Here is a 12,003-nt window from a genome sequence, read left to right on the forward strand (position 1 = left end):
TTGTCACTGTCAATCAAATCGCAATAATACGCAGATGATTTGCTCATTTGGTTTAATAAAATCTCTCTGCTTATTTGCACTGCAGTCATTATGCCACATAATTGCTCTGCCGCTGAGGTGAAAGGCAGCCAGTTGCCTGGGGGATAAGAAGAGACTATTGCTATATGAAGGATTTGTTTCTTTGCCTCTGTCTCTCCCTAGTCACTCATATCCCTAAAATTAATATTGTATTTGAATCCAGTCCTGCTATTCTTATGCAGGCTAACATTGTTATTACTTATTATTTGGATGTGAAGTCATTTATTTTTAGTTTTGATGTCCAAGCTGTCAAGCTAAATTTCATTGTGTACTGCTACATACAATTTTTAACTGCCATTTAAACTCGATTCAAAATCCAAATTATGAAGAGAACATGTTCAAAGGAATGGGCTGACAGGAAGTATAGCTACAATTTTTATTTCCCAGGAAATCAAAGTATAGATCTTGTTATTGTTCTGTGGTGGAGATATGTGCAGTTTTCATACTTCATAATCTTTTTTGTATTGGCTGGACACTGTGACTCAGAAACAGAAAAAAGGGGGCTATTTATGCATATGAGCAGCCCTTAGGGTGCAAAACAGAGGCATTCACTTCCAGAAATGATATAGCACAGAACTAGCTCAACTTACTGTTGTAAATTCGTGAATGATTTGTACTCCATTTTCCGGTAGATTCTACTATGACGGGTGGTGGAGGTAAAAATGAGGAATCTAACCATGTAACACAAACCCTGGCTCCTTCACTGGACAGCTAATATAGCAGTAACTGCCATGTGATAATAGCCATGATCCCATATTTTGGGGGTGATTTCCTCTCAGTGGCATACTCATTAGGAGCCTAAAATACTTGTATTTTTAAATGTATTCCAAACAGCAAGTACTTAATTGTTTATTTTAAAGAAAATGAAAAACCAGACTAAAATTGCCTATGAGAGAATACGTCTATGTTCAGCTTTCCTCTTTTTATTCAAAGTCCTGTATTAAGCCTAACTGGGACTCTGTTGGTAGGTCAGAGGAAATACTAATATTTTAAGGCAGTTGAACTTGAGGACATCTTTTCTATTTGTATAAACTTGATCTAATAGTATTCAGATACAGAGAGAGTGATGAGTCATAATATTAACAGGGGGATAGTTTCTTTAGCTGCCTGAATTCAGAAAGTCCACATTTAAATAGAAGAGCCCATTAACTCACAGAAGTCCCAAAAACGACTAATAAGTCACCTCCAGCCTTTGTGGTAGGCCATTACATTTCATCCAGTCAATGTGATATTGAACCCAGTAGCTAGATAAAACAAATTTATGCTGTGAGATTTTCAAACTCGCTTTGAAGAAATCAAGAGATATAAAATAACTCCTTGCAGTAGTTAGATTAAGTGCTTAATCACTCTCACTATTAAAATATTTACTGAATGTCTTCTTTAAAATTGGTTCTTGTTACGGCTTTCCACACTAGATTAAAAAGATATTTATCTCCCAGCATTTTCTCTCTGTTTTCTTTTGTCTTGTAATTGAGTTCTTTCTCAGTAGTTTTTAGCAAAATTAACATATCCATTTACATGGCATTTCATCAGCTTTTTATCACAAGTAAGTAATGACATCAGGTATCTGAGCAGTATTTGGTATAACATTAATATTTACTTGGGGGGGGGCAGGGAGGCATAGCGGTTGTAATGGGCAGCTAATACTGAACTTTTTTAGTTCCATATTGTTTTGGAAATATAAGAAAGCACTGCATTTCCTTTTTTCTTCACTGTATTATTTAGCATTTAGCTTGCATTTTTGTTGGAATGAGCATACCTATGAAGCAGTTGTGATCACCCTTTTACTACATATCTTTATCATTATTTACCACTGTGGAATGGATTGAACATTTGTATTATCCAAGTATGCTTGTAACTTTTATTTCCTAGGGAAAAATGTATTAGGTCTGTTATCAACCCAGCACTAGGATCTCTCACGCTAAGACAGGTTATGATATAAAACATTCTAAATCTGACAGTCTGTGCAATGGAGTTCAACTGAACTACGTGCTGCAGTGCAGGATAGAGATACCCAAACATGAAATGTGGGGCGTAGGTCACATAGCAGTGTAGACTTATTCTAACTCAGAACTCTCATTATCCTTCATGAATAATAAAATGTTCATCAAAGGAAACTGGTAAAAGCATATAAACTTCCTTCAGGTAGTTAAACACCCATAGATGGAGATCTAGTGAGTAGGAAAGGGAGATTTTTCTCTTAAGTTTGAGGCTACTAAGGATCTTTTCAGCAGTCTGCATGACGATTACAGTTTACATGGCATTCTTTTCTGTAGAATACAGTTCCTTATCCTGTCCTCTTCCATAATTTACATTTGATTTCATATTGTGTTCTGACCCAAATAGCTGTTCACTATAGACCAGCTGTTGCTACTACTACACTGTAGCCTACATAGACAGATCATGAAACTGAAAGTCTTGTGAGGGTGATCAAGCAGTGGTGCTCAGAAAGGTTGCGGTGTCTCGCGGTGTCTCTCCATCTTTGGACATATTCAAAACCCATCTGGATGTGGTCCTGAGCAATCTGCTCCAGCTGGCCCTGTTTGAGCAGGGGGGGTGGACCAGACAATCTCTAGAGGACCCTTCCCACCTTATCCTTTCTGTAATTCAAGGATGCAGAAGTGCCAGATGACTTGTAAAAGTTCTTTATATAAAGGATATAAAGATATAATATTATTTATTGTCATAGCTTGGTAAGGAATAATTTTATAGTGAGATCAAAATATTACTCTGCATTACCAGTTGTAAAGAACTTTATTTTGCCTGATTGCTTTGGGTTTTTGTTTGGGTTTTTGTTTGTTTGTTTCTGGGTTTGGGTTTTTTGTTTTGTGTTGCTGTGGGTTTTTGTTGGTTTTGTTTGGTTTTTAGGGGCAGGTTCTTTTTAAAAAAATACAGATCTACTTAGCTGATTTTAGGCCTGACCAGTTCCATGCCATTTTAGTCAATAGGAGCAGATTCAAAATATTTTCTGCTAATTAAATGGTAGGTAGGTTTTAAACCAGATTTCTAAAGAGGCCAGCCACAGAAAACTTCAACACCAAGCCCTAAAGATTGTTTTGAAACAAAATCTTTACTTTAGATTAATCACAAAAACACTCAGGGAGGAAGGACGAAGAGTTTAATTTTCCTGTCCTTATGATGGTTGTTGATCCTTTCTAATCTCTAATATTAAAAAGATCTTAATTCTAAATATGCTTATTTTGTCATGGTGGCTGATTTGGCTTTATGAAATTTAGTGAGTGTTTGGAAGAAATGTTAACTATTGTATGCTTAATGGTTTTCTCACATGGAAGTACAGCTGTTGTGTTACTATTGTTTTAATGTTGGCTCACTTTCTCCTTTTTGTATACAATCCATTGCATGTTCCTTTTTAAGAGCATGCTTATGCAATTTACAATGGGATGTAGCAACAGTCTTAAAAATAAATTGTTGCCTGTATTTTTTGTAGAGGTATCTTAGCTTCAGACAAATTGTTTTTAGAAGTTGATAGGATATTGAATTGTGTATTACAGAAAATGAAAGTAATATGAGTCTTTCTAAAAATACAATGCTTAGCTTGGTGTGCAGCTGCCATAATTACTTAAATAAGGTATTGGTGTGTTTGGATTAGCACTCTATGCATTTGTATACACAGACTTGTGCATACACATACACACAGACTGAGTTTGTCATAACTTAAAGATGATGGGGAATTTCCCTCCAGCACAAATACCCAAAGCACCTGCCTGTGTTCAGAACTCTGGTGGTCAGGATTTTCAGAGGTACTGAAAAGAAAAATTAATTTATAATTACACAGTCTGTACTGAAATAAGAAAAAGTAATTCAATTGTGACAGTAGCTCTTTACTTGGCTATTGAATAAGTTACTTGACGTTTTTCAGCAATATGCTCTGCTATAAATTGGAACGAATATATAAAATAACACAGAAAATACTGCATCAGGGAACATTCTATCCAGGATTTTCATGACAGAGAGAAATCTAATATTATACCCCGCTATTAATTAACATTAGATTTACTATCTGAAAGAAGGTGTTTAAAATTCTGCGAAATGAGACATGATTATCTTTGTATAGTCTTTTTCTCATAATCTTCATTTTCCAAAGGCATTAAGGGACCTTATATTGCAAAGTGGAAATTATTAAGGATAATTAAGATGAAAGTTTTATTTGATAGATGAATTCTCATGATGTTTGGAAATACTCAGTTTAAATCTAATCTCAGTTCACACTCTTGCTTTTTAGAATGAAATGCGATGTAATAAAGGGAAACCACAAACAGCCAAGCCATGTTTCGAAACTGCAGAGACACTACCCGTGTCCTTTAAAAAAGAAGAAAAAGTAAACTTCCCAACATTTTGTGGTTTTGGTAACTGTTAAATGAATAGAAGATAGGACTGAATGAAATGAGAATCACAGTACCTTGAGGAAACAGAAAGAACTGAATGGGAGGTACAAACTCCACTAACCTACAAAGAAAAGGTTGCAGGTGGCATAGAAAAGCTGCCAAAAGTCAGCTAAAAAATAAAACACTTGAAACGGATGTGGACAGAGATGTTCTATTGAGGATTTTTTTGCCAACATAAGTTCTTATTCACAGATGAAGTATCTCAGCTGAAATCTTGTTGAAGTTAACAGGAATTTTGTCAATACTTTTAATTGGTCTGTAATGTCCCTAAAACATTAATTTGTGACTAGTCAAATTGGTTGTGAATAGTCACAATTGGGAGGCAGACTGAAGTGTCTATATCTTGGTCATGATGCAGCAGAAGCTAACAACCACCTTATTTGACTTTTAATCGCTGCTTACTGAGCGGATATTTAATTTTCCATCTACCAACGTCCGTTTTTCTGAGGCTCTTCAGCTGTAACTGAAGATAGCCAGATCCTGAATCCGATTGCATTTCCAAGATAGTCAGTCACCTGAGTCAGCGTTCTCCTTGCTTCTCTCTTACTCATTGCAAAGGATCCATTTGCAGTGGAACCAAAATGTTACTCTATTTTCCCACACCACCCATCAGCTCACCTTGTGTTGGCTAAAAATTTGAGAACAAATCTGAGACATAACCAGCTCCTACATGCCTGTTTCCAGTCGAAGAATGACTGTACCACATCTACCCCAAATGCCAGGATGTGCAGGCTGTGGGAAGACACTAGGCTGTTAGTCTTCTGTTTCTCTTTGTGTTCAGCCTAGCTTTAGAAAGAGCTAAATGCAGTAATTGTTTTCTTTATATATTGTCTATAGTATTTCTGTTTAGTTTAAGCCAGAAATACATATACAGAATATAGAACTCAAAAAAATTGGGGGGTGAGGGGTGTTTCTGAGTTTTCATTCAGTCTTTTATGGATGCAAACATAGCTTCTCTGTCCTGAGTTCTAAACTCCGAGTAGGTAGCATTGGCTATAGTTTCTATTTGGAGGGATGGAGGGAAGAGAAATGATCTTTCTCACAAACTTTTCATTTATTGGAATACCGAGGTCACCAACCTCAGATGTTAGACTGCATGACAGGGCAGCTAGTAATTGAGAGTGGCTCACCAAGGGGTTGGATGAGCCCTAAGGAAGATAGGATGTTATGGCATGGATTGGCAGCATGGGATATAAGGTGCTGCTAAGTGGTATGCCATTTATTTAAGCACATTTCTTTCTGCATGGGGGTTTACCAGATGACATGTTCATATCCTGCTTTTTCTTTCTGCCTTTGAAGCAAGGAGCCCAGTACTGTTTCATATGGTTGAGATGTGTTTGGCTTTTTTAGCTGAAGAGAGATAGAGGGTGTAAACTTTTAAAATCTCTCTTTGAGCTGTGAGGTGTAACTGGTCTGATGTGATACTCTCTCTCACATAGAGAGGTGTGCTGGTTTTGGCTGGGGTACAGTTCATTTTCTTCATAGTAGCTAGTGGGGGGCTATGCTTTGGATTTGTGCTGGAAACAGTGTTGATAACACAGGGATGTTTTTGTTATTGCTGAGCAGTGCTTACACACAGTCAAGGCCTTTTCTGCTTCTTACCCCACCCCACCAGTGAGTGGGCTGGGGGAGCACAAGAAGTTAGGAGGGGACACAGCTGGGACAGCTGGCCCCAACTGACCAAAGGGCTATTCCACACCGTATGACATCATGGTCAGGGTATAAAGCTGGGGGAAGAAGAAGGAAGGGGGGGAAGTTCGGAGTGATGGCGTTTGTCTTCCCAAGGAACCGTTACGTGTGATGGAGCCCTGCTTTCCTGGAGATGGCTGAACACCTGCCTGCTGATGGGAAGTAGTGAATGAATTCTTTGTTCTGTTTTATTTGCGTGGGTGGCTTTTGCTTTACCTATTAAGCTGTCTTTATCTCAGCCCACGAGTTTTCTCATTGTTACTCTTCCTATTCTCTCCCCATCCCACCAGGGGGGAGTGAGTGAGCGGCTGTGTGGGGCTTAGTTGCCAGCTTGGTTTAAACCCCAACAAGAGGACATTCTGCATTATTTCTCTAAGTGTCAGATCTTGCTAATTCTTACTGATGTGTTCTGGACTAAAGAGCCCTAAATCATCTCTGTTTGGAACCGTATTAGTTGAGCTAGGCAGGCACAATCTTTGGTAGCTTTTCATAGCTTTTCCCATTGAATGTGATAGATTCCTTTGCATATTCACCCCCTCTCTCCAGTCTTTACTCTTCATATTCAGTTCTTTGATCAGTCATACGCTAAGTTTTTTAAATATGCAGCTTTTTAAAATTACCAACCACTTACATACCTGCTTAATATGTCACTTTACCAGGAAAGCAATAAGGAGATGAAAGGAGGAAAGTGACTTTTGTGTTAGAAATCTGGCTCAAGGTGTGAGTGGAGAAAAAAAATAGTCCTACTTTATTATGTCTTATCATCTCTGAAATTATGTAGGTATTTTTCAGTCAACAAATTAATTTTCAGATGGAAAAACACAGTTATGAATTGGTTTTGGTCTGCCTTTCACTCATCATATCATACCATTACAGCAAAAACTGGAGTTCATAATGATATTGTGGAAACTGCTGATCAAAGGTTGTTTACATGGACTGTGTTCACCGCTTTGCCAAAGTTGTCTCCTACAGATACACTTTAATGACTATTCTCTGCAAAACTGATTTTTCAAAAAGATTCTTTAATCTGATTACTCTGTAATCTTAGTTATTCTTGAGAGTGTGAGATTACATACATATTTGTTTTGAAAGTATGTTTTACATGATTATGATTCATAATGTTCCACGAAAGGAAGGTATTGGAAAAATAATAATTAAAAAAATCTTATTCGTAAGGAAATAGTAATTACAGCTGTAAGTCTAATTATCAGCTTATGAAAAAGCATCAAAGAATGTCTGTAAAAAATGTAAAATGAGGAATTTTAATTCATCAGTAGACACACATAGGTAAGAATTAAATATAGGCTCTTATGCTGAAAAAGTCTCTATATAAATGTATGGATTTGTAGTTTTTAGATAATTTTACATGTTAGCATTTACAAGGCAGAGGATTCATATGATTTTGATACCCATGGAACATATTTTCAAAATGTGTGCCAAACAAATTGAGTGCCTCTCAACCACTTATCTTTTCTGGGCTATTTTACCCTATAAGCAAGTATTCCCACAAGTAGCAAAACAGTGCAATTGGGATCTAAGACTTCTTTCATGGGATTTATTCTGACATTATAAGCCTGTAGTCAGACTCAAGTATCCAACTTTTTTTTTTTTTATAATTTATTGTTGAAATAGTCCTTCCTCTCCTCAAAATGGGGAATTAATTCTAAAATTATACTATGCAGAATCAAAATTCATCTTAGAACTGTAATTCTTGCCATTCAAATAAGAGCTACTAGGTAAGCAAATAAAAAAGGAATAAAAAAAGTACTTTAAATCAGTTTTAGAAGTTTCATGGTTCTGAATTCTGCACAGTTGGACTCACAATAATTAAGGTTTCTAGCTCAAATTAAGGAATCTGAAATACACTCAGAGTTAAATGTTTAATGTAGTTTTTCCATAACATGAGACATATTGAAGACAGCATAGTTTGAAGGCTATGAAGTGATCTTTAATTAGTCATTGATAGCTTCTGCTATTCAGGAACCATTAATACAGCCAATCCCTCATGTTCTTAAATACACCGACAGCCATGCAAATATAAAAGTGTCTGAATATTATATACATACATATGTATTCTTTTTTATATGAAGTGAGTCTACGAAGATAGGAGGCTTCCTATGGGGAATAAATACATTTAATATTTCTGCCCCTCTGTTATAATAGTGAGTTTGCAGCTGAAGATTTACCCTTTTGCTGCTGACTGAGCAGAGACCAACAGTAGATCCTGCAATTCTACCTTAAGACCTAAATAACAAATTTTGATGATGCAGTTAGCCCTGTTTCATCTTATATCTTCTGCAGAGAAAATAAATATGCAGTCAAAAGCATTTTTATGTTGGTGCATCTGTAGCTACATCCATTCTAGCAATTTCACTGTAATTAAAACATTAGAAAAAATAAGTAAAACATCTTTAACTTACAGCACTATAAGAAAAAGTTTCCAGCTTATGCTTGGTTTTAAGAAACTAAAGAAATATCACCCTGTTTAGTGTAAGCTAGAAGAGGGGTTTGTATTTGATTTGCTGTTTGTTTCCAATCTTGTTCCTAAAAAAACTGAACTTCTAATTAATCTTTACTAATTTTGATCTTTTCTTTCTTATACTTTGTTAACAGGCTTGTCTTGTGCTAAGGTAAATCTGGGTGAAACTGAGAAAAACGGTACTTACTTTCAAATCCAAATGGAGCGGTGTGCCAAAGCAGCTCAAGAGAAGCATACCCCAGCACACGTTACGGGAACCATGGATCTGGACAGCATTTTCTGCCAAGCTATGAAGGCCTGTATGGGAACTAGCATTTCTGGTAATAAGTTTCGGGGTGGCCTTCCCAAGTCAAATATCTTTCTGGCATATACCTGGCATTACCTAGGAAGAAGGGCCCGAGACATTCAATAGCTCTAGCCTTACCAGAAAATATCAATTCCAAACAGTTTACTCAGATATTGTTTGTACTAATGTCCTTCAGAGTGATGAGAGAACTGTGACATGATGTATTCCTCCTTACAGACAGCTTCTATTGTTGTGCACTGTGAAATAACCTCCTTCCATTCACTGCTTCATAGATGTATTTAAAATGAAAACAGCCATTTTTAAATATTCTTGTATGTTTATGAACATATTTTAGGGATCTGATAATTTCTCTCTCTTGGTTTACTGAAAGGATATGTCCTGTTATCAGCAATTCCACATTCACCATTCAGTAATTATGCAAATAGAGACCAGCCTGGAGAAATTTAAAATAATCCCTGCATCAGAGAGTACACCGTTTTCACAAAGGTTTAAAAAAAAAAAAAAAAAAAAAATCTAAATTGACTACTTGGCTGCTTTTATTTTTACTTAGATTGTTCTATAAAGTGTTGATAGTATGTTCTTCTAGTATACAAATCACAAAGGAATTGCACTTGAAAGTACAAAAAAGATGTTCAGGGGTTCAGGTTTTTAACCATGTTTGTAATTCTGCTTTTTAACTTTGGAAAAGAGAAAATACCATCTTTCGCCTTTGCATTTTTAGAGAGGAAAAGGCATGTTAGTATCGATAAGTTATCAAGTAAGGTGAGGGTTTGCGTAGTTTGTTATAGTTTGTGTACAGGTTATTTTTCAAAATTCTTTTCTTAGTCTCCGTATAGAACTACTGGGGACTTCAGTGGGATCAGCATACCTACTTGTTTGCAGCTAGGAGCACCAGGCCTGATCATTTCTTTGTCATACAGCACATATTGTGTTTCAGTCAATGAAGTATTTTTGTCACTTGTCTGCCTACGGATGACAGAATGCGAACAGAACAGCTGCAGAACTCCACCTAGTGGTGCCGAGCATTCCCTCCAACTAATTAAAGACACAGCTTAACTTTCCTCCTCTCTCTTTCGTTCAGATTCCTTCTCAAAACCGCGGCCACCACAAGGTGAAATTCTGGCCCAGATTAAGTCAGTCAGAACTTTCCAGAGCCTCTGCACGCTGAACAATTAAATATAATATTGAATATGCCTTAAACGACACGGCCATCGCACTCTTCCTTCTTCCACCGAGACACAGGTAGGTCCTTGGCAATTTTAGGTTTTGGATTATGAGTATGTATGGTTTTGGGGTATGAACATATGTATTGTGGAAAATCTTGGCCAACACTTTTTTCCTATGCTAGCCTAAAAACATTGTTTTAAATGAAATTCCTTACTGTATTTAGACTTCTGGGTGAAACAGATGCAAAGTACCGAAAGGTAGCGAAAAAAGTATCTAAAGGTTTAGACTTTTATTGATCTTATAATATTTTCTACAGGTGCCAAGCCATAGGGAAAGAAACCTTTCATAAGGTAAGCAATATACCAAAAGCACTGTAGGCCAGACTCTTATATGAGTCAGAATACAAAGATTTCGTTAAGTAGAATTCACTCAGATCTAGTATGGCTAAGAAGGGGATCTGGTCTACCATGTAATTTTTTGAGGCTTCCGTATTTTAGTTCAGCTTGCAGGTCAACTTTCTGCATTCCTTTTCAAAGTCATTATATTTAAGTCTAGCTATTCTGGTATTATTGATTTACCAGTGTGTAAACTATGCGTTCATTTAACTTTCCTGATGTGTAGAGCTCACCTGAGGACATCTATTTGGCTGGGCTTTGGGTTTCAGAAGCAAAAGAGGCGATACATTTTATTACTGCAGTTGTACAATCAGTACTGCTAAGTGAGTTTTACGCATACACCCAAAGATTTACTATAGCATTTTATTGAAAGCTGTGTTTTCAGATTTCCTCACTTGATCGTACACGGGACAAAATGATGCAACAAATCCAGGGACCTAAACCAGAGCGCTTTGATATTTCAGGAAAACATTTAGCATCATTTGAGCACAGAGACGCTATTTTAGGTGATGACCTTGCATACAGATTGCAAACAGATAATGTTTCTGGATTCACAGGAATGATGGTGGTGTACGTTAACTACAGGTGGTTCTAGTAAAAAATGATAGAAAAAGTAATTATCGGTGGTTCAGAAAAAAGCATTTAAGAAAATGTATTAGACAAAAATGAGTTTCTTTCTTGTCAAAGTATTATTTCTGTAGTTGGCAAAATGGGAAACTTAGGACTGTAGTGGGGTTTCAAGGATTAACAGTCTTGTGTTCAATGGCTTGATAAAGTATTCCTCTCAAGCCTTGGTACTGAACTTAAAATATTATTCACATTGTGATTGTGACATAGTTTTGCAACATCCTGAACATGTACACTCAATTAACACTAAAACGTTGTTCAAGCCACAGAATTTTGCAGCGTAAGATCTAGGACATCTGCATAACGTGTAAATGAGCATTTAATGATCATCTCGCATTCCTTAGCAAGATCAGGACCTAATGCAGGCAAGACGATTTGAGGAATGGTGAGGTCGGAAAAGCCCACTGAAGAAGGTAGCCACGTAAAAAAGATTTCTGGAAACGTAACCTTCAAAGGAGAGGTGGTGGGGAAAGATTTAGAGCAGAAAAAAGACAAGGTATATAGCAGGAAGGAGATTAAGAAAGAAAAGGAGGTAGCAGGTGGCTGCTGCTGCACGTAGCCATGGAAGGTAGGTAGTGTAGGGTGCGAAGGTAAACGGATGTTGTACAGCACGTCGGAGGTGCAGGCAAAGAGCTTGCATTTGAAACGCTGAAGAATAGGAAATTGCAAAAGAGTTTTAGAAACTGAGATGGTGGTTTGGCCAGAACAATAACATTATTAACTGACTGAAGATTTTAAAGTGGCAGTTTGAGGACAGGAAGACAGGAGGAGAAGGTCATGATAATTGAGACAAAGTGACAACCTTAGTATGGTATTTTTGCTCATAGCTTAGGAACAAAAAAAAAAACACCCTGG

Source organism: Platalea leucorodia (genome assembly GCF_965183815.1).
Source record: "Platalea leucorodia genome assembly, chromosome: 8".
Classification (NCBI taxonomy): Eukaryota; Metazoa; Chordata; class Aves; order Pelecaniformes; family Threskiornithidae; genus Platalea; species Platalea leucorodia.